The sequence below is a fragment of the Cyprinus carpio genome, chromosome B5 (genome assembly GCF_018340385.1).
Source record: "Cyprinus carpio isolate SPL01 chromosome B5, ASM1834038v1, whole genome shotgun sequence".
Lineage (NCBI taxonomy): Eukaryota > Metazoa > Chordata > Actinopteri > Cypriniformes > Cyprinidae > Cyprinus > Cyprinus carpio.
In genome coordinates, this window is record NC_056601.1 from 33,678,211 (window position 1) to 33,700,176 (window position 21,966).

General features: G+C 37.2%; 1 pseudogene; it reads right to left on the reverse strand.

Moving 5' to 3' along the window:
* Nucleotides 1–912: 912 nt before the first annotated feature.
* On the reverse strand, nt 913–20,052 carry LOC122137393 (annotated as a pseudogene).
* Nucleotides 20,053–21,966: the final 1,914 nt, after the last annotated feature.

The following is a 21,966-nucleotide window of genomic DNA, read 5'->3' on the forward strand; positions in this document are numbered from 1 at the left end:
GTCAGTAATTAATTACATGGATTTTATAATTCATATACAAAAAAAAAAGACACCAAAAACAGAAGACGCCTGTAATAATCTTTAGTGGCATTATCGAAGCTTGACATGGTGTTTGACTGGTTTGTTCAAGTAGTACTGTGTTGTACTAAAAAAAAAAAACCTGTTTACAAGTCACACATTTTGCCGATTAATGCCCTGAGATTATAAATATACAGAGATGTTGATTATTTGTGGTTATAAAAGAAGTTTATGCATGCAATTAAATGTTTCAAAACCAAAAACACATGATCTAAGAAGGAATGCTGGGCTGTGCCTGTGAGCAGTTGGTGTTTGAAAATACATTTCAGTCTAAAACAGCAAAAAGTACAAAATCTTGACAAAATGAGTTCGGATACATATGCAAAAAGTATATTAATTCAGTTTGCTTTGGTAAGAGCATCAACAGCAGTGCTGAAACAATGGCTTCTCCCAGTACTGTTTGTGCAATGAATATAGTAAAAAAAAAAGATGCCAAGAAAAGTGTACAAAACTTGTAAAAATATCATGAATACTATATTCTCCAGTATCTCCCTCAGTTATCATTATAACTTAATAATATCATCAACGTTTTAAAGCCTGTTATCAGTTTGTAACAGATACAAAACAGAAATCAAATGTGATGTTTTAAAAATACCTGATTTTGGTATATATTAGCAGCACATCATGAATAAAAACTGAAATCTTATCTATAATTATCACTTTCAAGCTGTGCAAGAAACAGTATTTAAATTAGGACAGATCATGCTTTTATAAAGTAATATTATAATACGCTTTACAGTATATACTGATTGAACGAAGGAGAATTAAAAGGCACTTGTGCTTTATGCTGAAACCTGAGAGAGTAAATACAACCTAAACACTGAGTTGGCACTAACAATAAGGCAGCAAGGCTAAATGTTTAATATCACTTAATGTAGTGTATTTCAAAGGTGCACTGATTGCATGAAATCTCAGGTTCTCTCCAGCAGGATCTGGTTGAATCCGGTCACCACGTCTGTCTTGTGCACTGGGTGCATGTCAGCGTAGAGCAGCGGAGACCTCTGAAGATGCATCTTAATGGAGCCCTGTCAAAACAAACAGTTACACAGCAGTTAAAGCAATGTTTCAAGTTGTTCTCGGATTAATGTGAGCATAAAAGCATGATTCACTAAAGAAAAACAGTCTTTATAATCTCACATAAATGTGTCAGGGTTATTATAGCTAACTAAAACCATAAACATTTTTGTTACTTTTTGTTTTTACACATTATTTCATACTTTTTGTACTTTAACTTACTTTTATTTTTTTTATTTCTTTATTTTGTACTGTTTTGCCTTGAAAACTATCAGAAATAAAATCCTTAAGTAAATACTTAAAGGACTAAAATCACTAAAATTAATAAATAAATTAATAAAAACTTTACAGAGATATAAAAAAAAAAAAACTAATAAAAATGACCAAAACTTAATGACAAACTTTGACCAAAATTAAACTGAAAGCATAAGAAAATATAAAAAAATTAATTCAACATATTAAAAAAAAAAAAACTATAAGAGTTTTTAAATAATACTAAAATAATACAGCTCTAAAGCAAACTTCACAGTGTCTACTAAACCCATTATTTAAAACCATTATTTTTAGTAATAAATTAAAAAAATAAAGCTAACATAATAGAACAAATATTACAAACTTAAATGAACATTAGAAATATTACTGCTGCAACAAACTTAAGTTTAAGTACTAAAACTATTTAGAAATAAGCCTAAATATAAATATAAAGAAAAATACAAAAGCACATTACAAATGACTACAAATAAAATTAAATACAATAGTATATAAATAATACTTTTCACAAAAAGTTTCATAATACAGGTTCCTTGCACTTATTCACCAAAAAAAATCCACATTAAAATGTAATAATTTTATCTACCTCAGGGTAAAAGTGGTTAGATTATGTTATATAATATAAGCTACTATATAAGCTATATAAGCTACTACCTATATATAAGCTACTACTAAATATTGTAGAAACTTAATTTTCTGTAAAGTTGCTTTGTAATGATTTGTATCGTAAAAAGCGCTATACAAATAAACTTGAATTGAATTGAATTGAATTATATAAATCTATAAAAATATTTTTACGGTAATAAAGCTAAAAATAAAGATAAAATATAATATAAATATTAGATGAAAAACAAACTTAAAACAACTAAATTAGGCAACTAAATTAAATTAATAAGTTTAAGTTGAACCACTAAAATTTCTAAAACTAATATATAAATAAAAAGTCTGATTTTTTTAATATAAAAAATTACAATTATAAATGACAAAAGCACACAACAACAAAATTACTAAAACTTAAACTTGAAAGCTGAAATTAAAATGAAAACTGAAAATATAAAAATAAATTCAATATTAATAAATAATTTAAAAAGTATATAAATGATTCTAAAACAATTGACAACATGAGTGTAAGCTGTATTTCTCCTGGAATAATTCATGGTCACTCAAGATAGCGTGTGTTTGAAGCGTGTCTTACCCGCGGGCTGAGCTCTGATAGACGCCACACCTGGTCAAACTGGTTGGTCTTTACTTTGTATCCGCCGAGTCTGAATGGGCTCTTCAGACACGCCATCATGGACATGATCCGCTGGAAACCCGTGGCTGTTAGAGAGACAGTGACGCTGGGAGCAGAGGCCATGGCCAGACCGATGGGCCAACCTCTGACCAGCACAGGCTCCTGGATGCTGGAGAGCTGCACGGAGCCTCTCTCCTTCAGCAGAGGGTCCAGCTTCGGCAGCACGTACGATGCTTCATTCTCCATGAAATCCTCAGCATCATCCAGCTCTGCCTCTGCTAACGCATCCATCCACGCCTGTCGAGGAGGAACGCAGAACGATAAGAAAACGGCACAAAACATGTAGAGCTGAAGCGAAATCAATCAACATTTAAGTCAGCAGGAAATGCTGTTTATAACCTATTTTATGACATTTCTAAATGAAAAAGGAAATAATAAAACAAAACACAAACATTTCACAATTTCATTTGATAAAGGATATAAAATAAACAGAAACTCAAAGGTCTTTCCTACAAAACAGCAAAATAAAAATTCAGTTTGGGAAAATTTTCACAGGAATATATTAATATCGTACAGTAATGACAATAATAATAATAATAATAATAATAATAATTCCTTTTTGTTAAGGAATATTACAAAATTACAAAACATTTTAAACCGTGTGGCACTCAAAGCTTTTCATTAAAAATTAATATTATATAGCGTAATGTACTTCTCAAAGTAATAATAAACAATTTATTTAAATACTTTTTAAGGAATATCACACTATTTTTCGACCGAGTTTTAATTTAAACAGGAAAACTCTGTTGTGTAGCACTTTGTTAGTCACTAAAAACTAAAAAGAACTGTTACATTTTCATTTGATTACATTTTAAAAGATTAATAGAATAGAAAAAGAATTATGTTTGCATTTTATTTCTTTCCTTCCCTTCCAAACACCTGCCTTCATCCCTGGTATGAAACGGTCTTCACAATCCAATCGATTCCCAAAAAGACAAAATCAACGTCTTGTACAACATCTTTATTTATAAAAGATAAAAATCAGCACAATGCTTACCCTCCAGCGCCTCCATGTGGTTTGGATGATGATGCCAGCTTTGTGCCATTTCTTAATCTCTCTTCGACCAGCCAGGATCTCCCACCACTGTGAAAAAACACACATAGAGTTAAAAACACACTATTATATCTATATAGAAGCCGTTTTGTCTTGTGATTTTCAAACTCAGACGGATGCAGAAATGGAGTTGTGACTAAGCAGCATTTTACTGTGAACCGCAGCCGCTCTGAGACACTGAAAATACGGCAAACACAAGGCGCTGCGCACGTGTAAAGGAACCCAGTGCTTTTTGGTTTAACTTTTGATTCTTTCCTGCAGTTCCCGTACATCTCTGCGCATACTGTCACGATCTACACTCACACAATTATGTGTCAGCCATGAGTTGGCTTTGGAGTCTCTACTGATCTCAGTGAACACGTTGTTCGGCTCAGGTGAGATGCATTCCTGTTCTGTTATCTGATGATTAAGGGTCATCAGGAGGAAGTTGAGGCAGGTGTCTAGTACAGCTAGTGCGCACAGCATGATGTCTGCTGAGTTCAGCCCCGCAGAGTGTCAGAGAGAAAATGCACAATCACTGGTTAGTATTCCTGAGAAATAAGTCTTCTCTCTTGTGACTTTTCTTGCAAGCTGGCTAAAAGTGTTCTACAAACCACAACCAGCTTATTCTCAGCTTTGTTATTTAGCGGGAATACCTCGAAAAGATCTAGACCAAGGGTTAATCTGTCGCTACCGGGTTGCATGATTATCAATAAATAAAACTGAAATATAGCTTAATGCAGTTATTTAATTGCAAAGCTGTAATGAGAAGCAAGCTGTTGAGACAACCAAAAGAGAGCTTTGACTTTCTCTTGCAGTCAAACTTAAAACTATCCAATGGTTTAGGTAATGGTTAAAATGACCAAATGAAGGACACCCACACTCATTCGGTATAACTTTCCATTTACGGTTGAAATACTACAATAATAATATGTTCTTATTGTTTAATTTTAATAGTAGTAGTAGTAATTCTTTATCTATTCATTAAATAGCCATATTGATATATAAACACAAAATTTTGACAAAAAAAAAAAAAAATTACGTCATCAACCTTTTTTGTTCCCCAAATTGTGCACCATCCACCTGTAATTCGCAGAATAAAAGACTTATAACATCCTAACCTGCCTTGTAAGCGGGTGGCAGCCTGCGTCCTCAGTTACGCTGACGTGTCTGATACCTGCGCCACAGCACTGGATGACAGAACGTCTTTCGGTTAGCGCACCCCAGTTCCTGTGCTCCTCCGAGCATCTCCAGCCCGCACACGACATGATCAATGAACTATGACATCAAGTTCAAACACATGTGACCGCTTGTGATTGCTCAGCGGAGACACGAGTAAACAGGCTGACGAGATCAGTCGACTTGTTAACACCTGCCTCAGCGCACTACGGGCCTTTTACATGATAATAATCAGAGTGCACGCTTTACCAGAGGAGTGTGTGAGAAAGACATGGTCCTGCCACACGTTACACCAAGCTGTTTTGTCCACAGGATGAGGGTTCGAGTTTGGGGCAGTTCGCTCTGAGGACCAGATTGAGAACAACCTCTACAGCAGATCCCAGAACAGCCTGATCACTCATCTCAGGGCCCGTTGAGTGAAACATGACTCTTTTAGAAATACATTTGGTAATGATACAATTTATTGAGATTTAAGGAAATGGCACTTGCAAGTAAAAACCATGTTTATTTTTCATGCCATGGTCAGTGTTGAGTTTGAGGAAATTTGGCTTCCATAAAAAGATGTCTTCTTTACAGAAGATGGAAAGATAGTCACATTTAAGTTCTTGTTTTGGTTTAACTGTCGTAAAGGCCAACTAAGTTGCAATTTTATTCCTATTCTAAATATCTAAAGGTTTTTTACCGTAATGGTTTGGTAATCTATCATTAACTGGATTATTCTAAAATACAAATATAGAGCAAATCTATGCGTATGTAGATAATTAGATAATGCCGCGATTTGCACATTAAACATACCATTGTAGAAAAACTTGTATTACAAATGACAACTGTGTTACATGTACTGTAATAAATCAGGATCTGGGAGAATTATTAGGACAGTATTAGCCGGAAAACTTTACCCTGTTTACGCTGAAGGGTCTTGAAACAAGCGCTGTTAGGGTCATATTATATAGTGGCCTCATGTTATGGTAAAGCTGGCCTTGTTCGTGTGGGGTCGCAGGTATCCAGCCTGCAGACAAATGTTCAATAACTGTTCCCATCAATCCACCTTCCTGTAGATTTTGATATCCACATCTGACTCTAGACCAACAGGGCTGAAGTATGACTTTCAATACCTAACTTCGTGGGTTCGGTGTTTTACATCAGAGTGTTCAGGTCTTTGCAGGAAGTGGGGAGAAAGACTTTATGAATGGCACAGAGCCTCCTTTGGGATGTAAAACCGATTTTTACTACTGTTCAACAAACTAATGTGGCATCTAAGAAATTCTCATCTGTATCAAATCACACACGACCTTTAGTGACATGAAACCACATGCAAAAAAATGATCACCACTTGAAACCAAGATCTAATTATGGAACTTTAGGAAAGACATAGTGGAAAGAGAGAAAGAAGAAAAGGCAAGCAAATTCAGCACTGCATGCTAAAGATCCACTAAATAAGATGCAGTAATTCACCTGTAATTCACAGTATTTGCTTAAGCATCTGTGTTCTTAAGCCAGAAAGAAAGGAATACACATTGAAAGAAAAGACATGGCATAGGTTGGTAAACTAGGAGAACAGAAAAACAGACAGTACTGATGCATTTATGCCTATCTAAATTTTAACGACGTTAATTTCGGCAGTGAGTTGGGTTGCAATAAAATCTCCATTTAAAAAAGTTATTACTTTAAATGCATCGTCATGTATATACGTACTAGCAAATCTATGCGTAGTTAATTAGATAATGCCTCATTTGCACATTAAACATAACATTTGCGAAAACGTGTATTAACAAAAAACTGTGGTTTAATGTACTGTAATAAATCAAGGTGGGGAAAGTATAATGAAATGGTATAGCCGAAAACTTTTACCTTGTTGACCCTGAAGAGTCTTGCTGTAAGCAAACTGAAATCAAGCACTTTAGGGTTAATCTTATAGGTGCATCAGTTATTTTTTTAAAAGCTTGCTTCATTTCGTGGTGGGTCGAGGTATTAGAGCAGAACATGTTACAGTCCTGTTCCCATGAATCCACCTTCTGATATTTTTACTCCCAATCCTGCTATACCACACACTGTATCTTTCATACCACTTAGTTCGGTTTAGGTGTGTTTGATAGAGTTAGTCTCTGTAGGCAGGTAGATCTTTAGGAATGGCAATGAGCTCCTTTGGATTTAAAAAAACGATTTTGTACTAATGTATCAAACCACCAAGGTGCACAATCTAAAGAAATTCTCATCTGTATCAAACGCACGCAGCAGATGACATGAAACCCACATGCAAACACAAATTCAACACTGAACAAAGATCGTATTTATTCATACAAAGACGTAGTGAAGACCAGAAGAAAGAAGAAAAAAGGCAAGCAAAAGTGCCTCCCTGCATGCTAAAGTCCACGATAAATAAGCATAGCAGTAATTCACCTGTAATTCACAGTATTTTAAGTGTGACACTGTGTTCATTACAGACAGAAATGAGGAGAAGGATACTGAAAGAAAAGACAGGATTCACGTTTTATTAAACAGTAAAGAACACAGAAAAATCAGCACATTTAACTTGTAGACATCAGTTTACGTACTGTTGCTCGGGGTCCATTCGTGCGGTTAGTCGGTGTTTGCAATCCAGCCCGTATCTTTGGAGGGAACACTGACATATGGGTCTGTACAAATCATACAAAAATAATGTTATAGTTTTGATAGTGATTAGTCTACTAACATCTCTAAACTAAGGGGATTCTGGAAACGTAGATTCCCGCTTATTTTGAATTACATTAGTTGCTGTAAAAGAATGAGTGGTTTTATTAAATGTAGGGACTGAGATGTGCTTGTGTGTGGTACCTGATGGGAAATCCTGCTGCACTGATGTTGATAGTTTTCTACTATCCCCACAGGCCTCAAGATGAGCTGATTACCTGACGGCATAAAACAGAGCCCGGGAACTCTCACTACCAAGCCGTGAACTATAAACTAAAACTCTTCAAGGGGAGAATCCCAAGTGAGAATGAGCATCTGTTTTTCAATACTCTTCCTTTTGAACGTGAGCGGGTGCTGCGAGGTTGGACGGGTTGGGTTTGATTGCAGCTGGCGTGTAGTCGCGGCAGACAATTTTGTGCAAAATCGTTCATCAGGCTTTCAAAGAGAGTTCTCGGATATATTCACCAGAAAGACAAACAGATGATTATAGTCAGAAACACAGTTTGGTCGCGCCACGCGATCAGTCCAGCAAAAACCAAATTGCCACGTATCTGGTATCTGTCTGCTTTAAAACTTTACCTTTGCCCTGTTTGTACAATCAAGAATTTAAAACATACTGGGATACTTTTTCCCTGTGTCATTCCATTTTATTGCACCTGTAGCTTACATTTTCTGAACTTATTTGTTTTGTTTGAGTTGTATGGGATGGAGTTACTTGGGTTGTTACCGACAATTGGTGAAAATGTCATGTCAAAAGCACCTTTAGGATTATATTTACTGGGAAAAATTTACTGTGTTCAATACTTATTAGACCCGCGTGTATGTCTAATCCATCTTATATGTGAATCCTAATGATTAGAGCTTAAAACACCATCATTTAAAAACAACAGAAAGAAATCTTTCAATAAACAAAATGTAATACACTAACAGGCTTAATTTGTACTCTTAAAAATCTGTACCTTAAATTTGGACTGGACCAACAGTGCCCACTTACTGGTCCGCTAGCCCCTCGCTCTCACGGTCCACGTCAGCAAAGAGAGAGACTGTGCAGAAGCAATGAATCATGGGACTATCTGCAGGGTACATGATGATCTCAGGGGGAACGGGTCTCAGAACAAATGGAGATGCGGGGCAATGTATAAAAAAATCATTAAAGCCCAAAGGAAGAAAACTCTCGGCATACGACAAGCCACATGCAGTTTCCTTCAGAGTATGGCATAAGTCACTTTATAGTTATGGCACCTTGTTCTGTCTCGCATCATTGCCTCTCAATTGGTACTGACGTGTGCCCAGGCATAGTTGGGACACAGTGTAAAATGGTGGCTCATTTGCTGAGTTTGGCCCAGCTAATGCTTGTGTTATCCGAGAGCGCTCCTTCTGCAGAACACACACCGACTACTGCTTACTCATCCGATCACTCTGTTCAGACGACAACACTGGACGGACCGGGACAGGACATTGGCCAAGAATCAGAAAGACAAGACCACAGTGAAGAGAAAGAAAAGAAAGAATAAAACTCCATAGTGCTATAAAAAAGCTCTTTCACTAGCACGATGATCCTAAAGCTATAAATAAAAGGGCAGTCATGTACATTTGTGATGCAAATATACATCACATCTGTTTCTGATTCCCTCCTGAGATAAGAAGGCAAGCTGAACCTCGATTGAGCGGATAGAAAATGCTGGAGGGGCTGCCTTCAACTCAAGGTCCAGGCAGACCTGGTTGTCTTGGTACGTATATGAAGGACCACTGCAGCCATCATTCCGTCAAATATTCCTCCCCACGCTGGGACTAAGGTAATGAGCCATAAAGTGCTACTGCAGCTTCTCGTTCGCGTAATTAATGCACAACTGCTCCAGATTGTTCAGGAGGAAGCATTCAAAACCGTACACATCCAGCAGGCCTGTAGAAGACAGCAGCCAAGGATTAAATACGTATTATTATTGCATTCAGGAAAAAAAAAAATTATTTGACACATTAAATTCTGACTAGCAAGTAATATATTTAGCGATATATTTAAATTAAATAAGTGAATAATTAGAATTTGTACCAATGAAGTTGCACCACATGGAACTGTCTGCACACATACTGTTGTTTATGAAAGTGACCAACCAGTCAAACAGCCTGTAAATGAAAAAAAAAAAAAAAAAACAAGACTTGAAATATGTTCATTAAACTATTTGCTTCAGCACTCACAGCATTTGCTTGAAGTATATTGAATTTTATAAATAATGCAAAACTCTACATTGTGTTTTTATTTGTAAGCGTCTTCATAAAATGTCAAACCCAGTTCATACGACTCACTGTGCATAAATGACTTTAGCCAGACAGTCTCTGCGGACGCCGCACTCTGACTGAGAGCAAGGTTTGAGGACGCTCTGTTTGCCAGCGAGCAGAGTTCTCACGGTCAGACACGACTGCAGCTCGTCTAAGGGCACCTGCAGCAGGTCAGCGGCTTTCTGCAGGAAACCTGCACACAGCATAGAGAGAGAAAACAGTGATCAACACAAGCTACTAATGTCAACACGTCCTTAGGGGGGTAAAAATCTTTACTATTGGCTTTGGCATCTGTATACGACAGATACCGATTTTATTTATTTATTTATTTATTAAAAATGAAAGTAAAGACATTTATAATGTTACAATAGACTTCTATTTCAAAGTAAAGACATTTATAATGTTACAATAGATTTCTATTTCAAACAAATGCTGTTCTTTTGAATTTTCTTTTCATCAAATTTGTCCCTGGAGCACAAAACCAGTCATAAGGGTAAATTTTTCGAAACTGAGATTTGTGCATCATCTGAAAGCTGAACAAATAAGCTTTCCAATGATGTATGATTTGTTATGATAGGACAATATTTGGCTGAGATACATCTATTTAAAAATCTGGAATCTGAGGGAGCAAAAAAATCTAAATATTGAGAAAATCACCTTTAAAGTTGTTCAAATGAAGTCCTTGGCAATGCATATTACTAATCAAAAATTAAGTTTTGATATATTTACAGTAGGAAATTTACTAAATATCTTCATGGAACATGATCTTAACTTAATATCCTAATGATTTTTGGCATAAAAGAAAAATCAATCATTTTGACCCATACAATGTATTTTTGTCTATTGCTACAAATATACCCCAGCGACTTAAGACTGCTTTTGTGCTGCAGGGTTGCAAATAATCCTGAAAAATAAAATGTATCATGGTTTCCACAAAAATATTGTGCAAAGTTGTCAGGAAACTCGGATCTGTGTAGGGAAAGCCACTCAATCTCAAAGCAGGTGATCGGATGATTTACTACTAATCACAGGACCGGCATTACTGATTAGATGTGTAAATCAAATGCCATGAATTGCACAGCTCTAAATAATACTCTTTCTCACAATATTATTGTTTTACTGATCAGATAAACGCAGCCTAGGGACGGCAGAAGATACTTCTTTCAAAAAAAACATTAGACCTTGTTACCGACCCCAAAACTTATTGAACAGTAGTTTTTATGAGCAAAAGTGCCACAGCGAATATGCTGGCGCGCGGAAGAATGTAATAGGGGACACGCCACAGCCCAGAACAAGAAACTTGTATCATCCATAAAAGTTCTGGCCTCATCATGTCTGGAATATGCATCTTTGCCTAATCTACTGTCCATAATCTCCAGCTATTTATATAAAACAATACAGTAGAAAAACACTATTCACACCACTTGAGGTGTCCATCAAGATTCACATGGCTGGAGCCTCTTTCTGATGCAGGACTGAAGTACACGCTCCCTCAGCTGCCGAAGACTCAGCAAGCGATCTTTGCAAAAAAGACAACAATCATGTACATTTTACACCTTACAGAGATTATGTTCCTCCCAAAACAATTTCTGCCATGATAGCAAAGTAGTTTACACTTTATTTTCTTTGTCTCCTGCAAAGTAGCAGTCTTTTTGGCATTAGACCGCATATAGAAACTTGCATCAAAAAACTACTACGATGATTCACTTCAAACTGTGAAAAGGTTCATTTATTATTAAATTTCAGTGAGAATGAAGTAATCTTGAGTCTCCACCCACGATTTATATATAAATAACGTCTTTATAACATAAGTATGGTCATTTAACAAGTTCACTCACTAGTCCAAATAACTAGTGTATTCAGTATCTAAAAACATAAAACACCAACCAACATGGATACTATCTCATCTCCAATCATCAATGAGGTTTTGATATAATTTTTACCATTATCACTTACCCTAAAAAACCTGAGACGCTCTCCTCATCAATGCTAAGCAGTTGATCATGGCTTCCACCGGCCTCTTGCAAACATCAGCCTCTGCCTGTGACACAAACCAACAGAATGCAAAATGTCAACAATATCACAGTGCCTCCTCAAATTCCTCATAAATTGCCTTTATGCTTCAAACACAAATTCATGAAGGTTAGCCAACTTTGGCTCTCTAAGGTTTTCTAGCATGTGGCAACTACAAAGTCTTGTCCAAGGCAGCATCCATTCCAGTCTCTGTTTCTGTGGCTCCTCTTTCTCATCATCTTCAAATAAAAACCACACAAACAACCAACATAGAATTACCGATACTGGAAATAATCAAATAAAATATATAAGCCCATTTCCACCGCTTTGAACTTTCCCCAGGAACTGCACTTTAGTGGTACTCGTATTTCCACCAAGGGAACCAGGATCTAAATAAAGTTCCAGGTAAAAATTTGCTCCTCAGAAAGCCCCTCTGCTCGCTGGTCGTACTTCTTTTTTCAAAGGTCATTAAATTTTAAAGTGGATCTAAAAGTTGACTATGCTGGATTGGTTCAGTTCAAGCAGCACTGTATTTCAACCACCATTTATTAGCATAATTTTCAAAATATTAATGTTATTACATTACATTTACATTTAGTCATTTAGCAGACGCCATCCAAAAGCTTAATTTACAAATGATGACAATGGAAGCTTTTAAATCAAAAAAACAACAAAGATAACATATATAAGTGCTATAACAAGTCTCAGTTAGCTTAAACGAGTATAATGAGTAAGGGCTTTAAATAATATAATAACCAAAAGAAAACAGATAGAATAGAAAAGAATAGAGCAAGCTTAGTGTTAGAGGTCTTTATAATTGTATAACAAAGAAAGAAAAAGTTGTGATAGAATACAAAAGATGATTAGAAAGGTAGTTAGGATTTTTTTTTTTTTTTTTTTTAATAGAATTAGAATAGTGAGTACAAACCAGAGGGTCAAATAAAGATGGAAGAGGTTTTAAGCTTCCATTCTTGAAGATGGCTAAGGACTCACGTATGCTCGGATTGAGTTGGGCAGGTCATTCAGGAGGAAATTACTTTAAATTTTAAAAAGTCCTGTAAAAGTTTTGACTCCAGCTTCTTTGGGATGGTTAAATAAATCATGACGCTTCACTTGCAGAACGCAGTTTCCTAGAGGCACATAAGTCTGAAGTAAAATGAATTTTAGGTACAAAGCAAGCGGCAGAGCCAGTGGTGGTTTTGAAGTAAACATTAATGCCTTGAATTTTATGCAGCAGCCATTGGTAGCCAGTGCAAATTCTCCTGACAAATAGAGGTGTGACGTGTATTCTTTTCGCTCATTAAATGCACAAATCTTCTGCTGCCTGGGATTAATTGTAAGGTTTGATAGAACTATTGAAGACCTGCCAAGAGATGCTTGCAATATGTCTCAGAAGCCTGGACAGAACAAGAGCTTGAACAAGGAGTTGTGCTGCATGTTCCAAAGAAAGGGCCTAATCTTCTTTAATGTGTTGGAATACTTCAAATCTGTGTGCAGCAGGACCGACAGTTTTGAAGAATGTGGTCTGGAGAAAGTTAGTTGATCATCAATCGTATAACCCAAGGTTTCTGGCTGTTTTGAAGAGCAGAAGGATGTGCCTAACTTGATGGCAGGAATTCAGGATGAAACGATGAGAGTTTGCTGGAAACCACAAGCAGTTCTGTCTTGGCAAGCCAGAGCTAGAAGGTGATGGTACTTCATCATCCAGCAAGAAATGTAAAAAGCTAGGACAAGCTGAGATGCGAAAGCAGCTACCGATGGATCATCAGGATGGAATGAGAGGTAGAGCTGAGTGTCGTCAGCATAGCACTGGTATGAAAAAGCCATGTTTCTGGAATGACAGAACCTAATGATGCCATGTAGACAGAGTGAAGAGAATTGGTCCAAGAACTGAGCCCCTGAGGCACCCTTAGCAGTTAGATGTTATATTTTGGACACCTCACCTCCAAGATATCGAAGGACCTATCTGATATGTAAGACTCAAACCACTGGAGTGCGGTTCCTGAGATGCCCTTTGTCATCATTTTTTGATTCAGAATCAGAATGAGCTTTATTGCCGGGTATGTTTACACATACGAGGAATTTGTTTTCATGACAGAAGCTTCCGTGAGTGCAAGCAGAATGACAGCGGTGAAACAAAAAACACAGATAATAAAAGAATAAAAACAGAGCAAGTAAATAGCGAATAACAAACATACGGATTGATAATTGTATGTAAGGTATATTATGTGCAAATCTGAAAATGTAAATTAAAGCATGTGTGTGTTAGATAAATAAGTGTATGAGTGTAAGAATAGTGTTGTGTTTTCTCGTTTATTGTTAATTGGTCATAAGCTGAGAGGGAAGAAACTGTTCTTGGTGCCCACGCCGTTTCTGGTGTGCAGTGCTCTGTAGACGCGACTAAGACAGGAAAATGGTTTTTCTACTTTTTTTTCTTTGTATTTTGTTTTTAAAGATGGGACGTGTGATGGTCGGGTCAGGAGTGCTTTTGCCAACCCTTTTGATCACTCGGATAATACAGTTATTGGAGAGAAGGAGAAGGAGGGTTTTGTACCAGTGATTCGCTCAGCAGTCCAGACCACCCTCTGTAGTCTTCTGAGGTCCGATTTGGTAGAAGCGGAGCTTGAAATTCAGGACAGTACTATTAGAGAGTGCAGAAGGAATCGAATTCAATGATGGTGGCGTAGAACTGTTTCCAGCAGCTCTGTTGCAGGCTGAACAATAATGAGCGCGATATTTCCACCGTGATTCTGCATCGCGATTTGCTCTGAACATCTGAAAGCCCAGCAGATGTACGCTGCTGTCTGGTATATGGAGTCAGCCAGGTTTCCATTGAAACAAAGATGTATGTGGAAAAAAAAATACTTATTTATCTGGGAAGAGGCGAAGGAGTGGTGTCTGTTTTGTTTCGGTAGAGAGGGGGAGGTGTTCGCCAGAAGGATGCTAGGCAGAGCCGTGGCGAGACATTAGCACTGTCTGAGCTTCACGAGCATGCACCGGCTCACTTCCACGACTTGTGCGTCCTGAAGCCGTTTGATCAGAGCCGCTGCTCCGATCAATCGGGGACAAAATACAACGTCCAGCAAAAACATGCTGAATATGTCAAAAAACCGAGTGTGAAATATTGGGTGGGGTGTACTGCCGAATGTCCAGCAATTTTGTCTCTGGGTGAAAACTGATTGGTAGGGATATAACTAAAGAACAGGACAAAACTAACAAAAAACATAAAAACAACTGGCGGAGCAAGCCATGGCGGCAGCCATCTTCGGCTCCATCACGAGTCATATCATGAGTCATGAAATGTAGTTTTTTAAGAGTATTTCAGTTGAGAATATAGTTGTTTTAAAACTCCAAATCTGCGATTTATTTATACAAGACTCAGCGCCTTAACTGAAAATGTGGATGCTCCAGCTAAACATGAGATATAATTCAGCGGGCTAACAGATCCTCATGTATCCCAACGAGAGCAGCCTAATCTCGGCTAGTCCTTGTGACATTTGCCACTGGCTCTGATGTCTCTGTAGTGGCTAAACATGAGATATAATTTGTTTTGGGTAAATCTAACAGGATTTCATTGTCTCATGAATCTACTATTTGTTCCGGGTCATATCGTTTGGGCCGAGCACAAAGTTATGTGTTTCATAACTTTATATACTTATATAAATTTATATATATTTAGATATTGTAGAACTTTAATTAAAATGAAAATGAAAAAGAGGCAATGCTGCTTGATATAATATTTTGTTATTTTGTTAATGTATGTATTGTTCCCTGAACTACATTTCCACGGCTATTATTAATAGACCATGTTTTAAATGAAATATCAAAGAGGCAGTGGTATTTGATATCATATTCCGTATTCTTGTAAATACAGTTAGGAAAATGGCAGTAGGCAAGGCGAGCTGATTGACGTTGTCAAGTACGCTGATGTTTCTTTTGCAGAATTACTGGACTTGTATTGTCCTGTTCCCAAGTTCCAACTTGTGAAGTCCAAACATAGTCCTGAAATTTGCGTAACTTGGTATTGAGAAAACGGAACCTGGAACGGGAGAAAGAAGCTAGCAGTCGCCGGCAGGCCTACATTGACCAGGACTATTTGTCCTATTTCAATGTACGTAAGCAGCCATGATGAAAACACAGACAGAAACAGGTCTGGGAAAGAAAGGAAAAAAAGTTCCTGGGGACAAATTTTTTCCAGGGGGTTAATTCGGCGGGAAAAACAAAAAAGAAAAAAAAACGAAAAAAAAAAAAAAAAAAAAGAAAAATAACGAAAAAAAAAAAAAACAAAAAAAAAGTGTAGTGATACTTTGGTTAGTATTTTTATTCCCTGGTTAATTCTGTGGAATGCAGTCTAGTAATTTACCTGGTAGAATATAGTGAAAGTTTCTCTCAGTTGGTGCTTGGAAAAGGCCACTCTGGTCTTCTCCAACAAGCATAACGTCTGCACTGATGCCCCAACTAGCAGCTGAGAGCTGCAGTAAAAAGAAAAATCACAGACCTTTACACCAATCACAAGATTCTCCAGGTTCATTTCCATGTGTGAAACAAACAGAAAACAAAACTGACCCGTTGAGCTGAAGCTGAATGTATTTTCCAAAGCGAACTGACTGTTGCCTTATGCGTAAAGTGCAGGCATTCCCTGGGGAAGAAGAAGGAAGGGGTTAAAGGAAAATAAAAAAAATAAAGGCTTTTAGAAAGCATGTAATGACGATATCAATGATCTTCAGAGAGGAAATGACAGACTGAAACATCAACTGCTCCCCCTGTATTTCTCACCAAACGACTTCCATGACTGGGTTGGAGTTCCAGTACTCGTCTCTTCTATCTTCTCTACGGTTGTCATTGGCACTTCTGAGAAGAGGCTGGCATTTACAGTGGTGATAATACTTCATCAGACAGCGTGACGTCCATGTCTGAAGAGATTTTTAATATAGGAGATGTGGTCTAAATCATGATGAGATTTGACTGTTTTCAGATCAGTCCTAACCTTAGTACTGTATGTATTTGAAATATTGAGCTTGACAGTCATTTAAGAGCTGTGAATAATGAGAAATGAGGTAATGCGTGAGGTTTATTTTTAGAGAGACTTTTATTGAAACACTTAAAATAGCGAAAAAAAAAAAAAAAAAAAAAAAGGCTTTCTAAACTTTCAAAAAATACAAGCAAGCAAAGTGGGTTTATTTGTTTGAACAGGTGTGTTTTGGTAACTGTAATCTGATCTGAACAGTTTGAGCAGAACACTTCAGCTGGGAATGTTTTATGAATCTGTCCAATGTGATGCAGATTTACAAAGGTGACTGGCATCATTTAAGAACAGCGTACAGCACTGAAGAGTGTTTACATAGAGCTAGGCTTGTTTTTGGACCTCTTTAATATCATGCAGATAGCTTTTAAAACATGAGCATTGAAAACATGATCTACTTAAATTACACCAAAACCAAACATCACTGTACCTCCCAGCTCCACTCTACTCCAGATCCTGAGAGAGATTTGACCAGCGATTGGTTTATGGGCTCCACCTGGCCCTGCACGTTCCTATAAGCCTCTTCTGCTACGGATGAAGATGTGTGGCTTAAACCCTGTGTACAAAAAGATGCTTTAACATTGCTTTCTGTATTACAGTGCTTTCTGTAAATCAGGTTGAGAGGGCAAATGTCATCAGTGCATATGATCAAAGAGCCGGCCATATTGAGCCGTTGCATTTTTCCCCATTCAAAACTATACAAGTGAATATGTCTTGGGTATTCTATATTCTTTGATATAATATAACCTGCCTTTGCCTGTCCTTAAGCGTTTATTCAATATCTAAAGTGGCCACTGTTTATTTTTTTTTACTGGCTGATTTTTTTTTCATTAACATTTTTGATGTCAAAATAAACATGCAGAGCAAAGTACTGTCAAGGTTATTGGCCAACGGCACAGTGTGACCTCATAAATAATAGCGTTACATTTTTACTTAATTTTAATTATTGTGCAAGTTAATGATAATTTGGGTCAGGCAACAACAATGTAACAAAAAACACATAGATTGTTTGGTGCTGTATAAAATATACGTTAAAGACTGACTCATTAACGTTTACATTTAATACCACTGAATCTGCAGCTTACTGAACAGACCACAGGTGTGCAAACACTGTTTTGACACTGTCCTCTGCTATGATAAAAGACAAAATGGATTGACTAAACATCGTCTTGTCATCTGTTATGCAACATAAAAGCATTTGAAAGGGAGGTACAGGATCAGTCTCGTTCAAATAGACAAACATTTAAAAACCCAAACAACTAGGGGGGGGTGGTATGACCAAAACCTTCATCTCATGTTTGACTAATTTTATATCATAATGATAGACAATTACAACATACTTGTTTTTGCTTTATTACAAACAAAAATCGTACAAAGGACTGGGACGATTATGGGCAAAAAATTTAAATCTCAATTTTTTCAGAACGCTGGGACCGATTCTCATATTTTTTAGTAAAACATTGAAAATGTAACTACAACATGATTCAAGTAACTTTTTGCTTTATTAACCCCTCTAGTTAAAGAAAATTCTATATTCCAAGTGCACCACACATGAAGTTGTCAACATGATGTAAATGTTAAACAAATCTTCGTTAAAATATCTTTGCAGAAAAGATGCATGAACTACAACTAGCCTACATATTGTTACAACACTGTCTTATACCATATTAGGTGTTTCAGAAGAGAAATAATACGAGGAAAATGCTTTTAAAAAAATCTCAAAAGTTAAGGTAATTCAAAATGACTGAAGGTATAACACAAGTAGACCATTATTAACTATAAAAGCAATCAATTCAAATTAATCGATAAAATCTGGAAATTTATACCTATACATAAAGTCAATTCAATAATGCCTGTCGTTTTTATACATCTGATGAATTAATCCAGTAAACTAAATACTTCAGGGTTGGTTTAGTCACTTTTGGTGACTTTCAAAATTTCAAAAGCAAAATCAAACCCAGTCTGACATATTTCTACTAATGGACGAAAGAAGCAATCAGGCCACTAATATGACCCATAAAAAACCTCATAGTATTTATGCCTTCCACACTAAAGCATTTGTAAATACAATATTATTACTAAAAAAATGTACTGACAGACTTGAGCGTGTTTACCTGAGGGTTGAGGAGCAGTGTGATATTCCCCATCACATCCAGAGAGTACAGGTGGAGGGATGGGCTGGAAGGGGTTGAGGGCGACCAGCCGTGCAGCCAGCTGCGTGTGTGTAGAAAACCTTAAGGGCTGTACCTGGCCTGCAGACACTTCAGCACTGCCAAACACAAAACACCACAGCTGTAATTCAACACTGACTCACAAGGCCAGGACATCTAGCACTGGTATGGAAGCCTCGTTTCTGCCACAGAATAAAAAATATAATAATAACAACTCACAATTCAGACTTTTTTCCTTGCAAAACCTGAGTTTTGAGTTTTTTCCTCGCGAATTCTTAGAGATATAAAAAAGCGATTCTGAGTAAAAAATTCTGAATAGCAAGATGTTAACTCGCAATTGTGAAAAAGTCAAAATTGTAAGATAAAAAGTTGCAATTACATTTTGATGTGATTTCAAGAATTAAAGCTCCAATCTAGAACTTCACATGCTAGAAATAAACTCAGACATCAAGATATTGTAATGTGGAAGAATATCCTATCATCTGAATTGGGGAAGGAAAGAATCTTTGGCATTATTCACTTAATGGTTCATTTTGCTTTGATGTATTGAGGACCCCTCGAAAACGAGATGTTTCATCTCAAGGGGTTAATCATCGCAATAAAGATATGTTAATAAATAAATAAATAAATATAAACATCATAAGGGCAATGAAGAAAAATGACCAGAGTTATAGACATTATATCCCAAGTGCTTTTGCACAATGTACCTGTAGTGAAGGCGTTAAACTGGGTTGACTTTAGTGAGGTCATCGTTACGCGTGTGAAGTTCAGCTTCATTGATGAGGAAGTCTCTGATGTCCCCTTCCAGTGAATCATTGAGAGATTTCCTGAGGTCCTGGGTTCTGTCTTTCAGTCCACAGTGTACCTGCATGATGTGCAATTAATAAAGACTATGAGTATCATAAAGAATAGCTTCCATGTACTGTATGGATGCAGGCAATCTAATTTGGAAATGTTCTCATATGGGGCAAACCCTAAGGATCCAATCTATAAGAACACATCTTGAGCCATTCAATTTTTTTACCTGCATCACTGATTATTCCCAGAAAATCCCCTTCTTTACTTTTAGAATTTGAGCTCTTTAAGAGTCCTATATTCATAATATTCTTGTCATGATTGTAAGGCTTCTCATGTCTTTTCTTGTCCTTTATCGCAGTTTAACCATCTTGATAGCTGACCTGGAACTAAGTTACTTAAAAGTTGGGAACTAAATGTCTTTTCCAGCTTGAATCTACACAGTCACAAAGACATTGGCTCATTACACTAGAGTCTGTAAACAGTATCATGGAGCTATAAGCATCACTTGGCCACTGAGTGTGTAGCTTGGGCTCCTCCTACGAGACAACAGTAAGGTTACTGTAGCTCTTCACTTATAAGATGCCTACCTTTGAGTTAATTAGTTTCATTTATGTACTGATATTGTAAAGTTTTAGTCAGATTTAAATGAATTGCTCTGAACTGACGTGCAGCGATCCACGGCCTGAGCATTAAGGAGCGGGAAACACTCTATTGTACAAAACAGCTACTGTATTGTTTAATTTCGTTTAGTTCGGAATAATCATGTACAAGCTGGTATAGTTTGGATTAAAAAAGACAAAGAAGGAGCTTTTGCGATTGGCAGTGCATCAATGTAATGAAGTGCAGCATTCATTAAAAGAACCAGACCGTCTTTTTCAGACGAATGCAGATTGTAATGTTATAAACGAGAATTGGAACGATATTGCAATATTCCACAAGTGACGCGTGCTTATGTTCTAGATTTGTTGTTTAGTTGCATGAAATAGCGCGCCTGTATCTGAACTTTCATTCCAGTCTACCGTCATAGCTTCTCCTATGCCAGCGGACTGCAGATGATCAAGTCTTGCGTGATTTGCACTGATGTGCCTTGAGACTGAGGGCCCTGTTCTGAAAGACAAAAGCACACGCTGCGCACTTTAAATTGAGCACGACTCAGTTTCATACGTGCAAAACAAGCAAAAGATTTGTATTGCAAAAACGAATTAGGAAAAAAGGACTTACATTCAAATGTTAAGTGTAAAAACCATGTAAATATTATAGCCGGATAGCAAAATCACCTGGGATGATTCTGGCTGAAAGCGTACTCATGTACGGTTCAGTCTCGGCATGATCAGTTGAGAAGTTAATGGTTTCAGGAGCCGCGGACCCGACTTACAGAACACTTCACTGGTCTGACCAAGTACGGCTTTTTCCCTACTGGTGTCCCGATCTCGGATTCACTGAAAGTTTGTAACACGCGGAACGGTCAACACGCGGTGTAGTTGGGTGTATTAACCTGGCGGCCGCGATTCATTATCAAAGACGGGGTCGCTGCTAGATCCTGAATGCACAATATCATTGAATGATCGACCAACTGTTGTGTTTAGCAAGCTGAGGAGCGTTACGGTACTTTATTAAAAAATGGCGACCTCAGCAAGAACGTCACTCGCAAATTATTATTTATGGTCGCAAATGCGACTGTTTTAGTCGCAGTTTGGAGCCCTGTTTCATGAGTGCAAGCCCTGATGCCAATTCGAACACATCTTGACATTCAATATAGCAAAACCGGATCCAGGAAAATGTCAAAAAGTCTTAAATTTATTTAAGAGTCCTCTAATTCATAATATTCTTGTGTATGTGGAGTGGAGAAATATGCACACTTGCAACCAGTTCTGAGAGGACAACAGCGAAGTGGACTTTTCCACTGGAGGATACAGAATTGGGTTTGACTCATGTTTGGCCAGAGAGTGGTTTGAATGTTAAAAACACATTCATATAGAAGTGGTTCTGGACAAACATGTAGGCCGGAGCTCTTTAAGTTACAAGATGTTAACCGATGGGGACTGCAGTGAAATAGACGCTGTGAGTTTTCTGGCAGATGTTTCCCTTCTTCCGGTATCGTCATTCTATCTCGCTGAACAGCAGGAGCTGAATTTATCAGACTGTG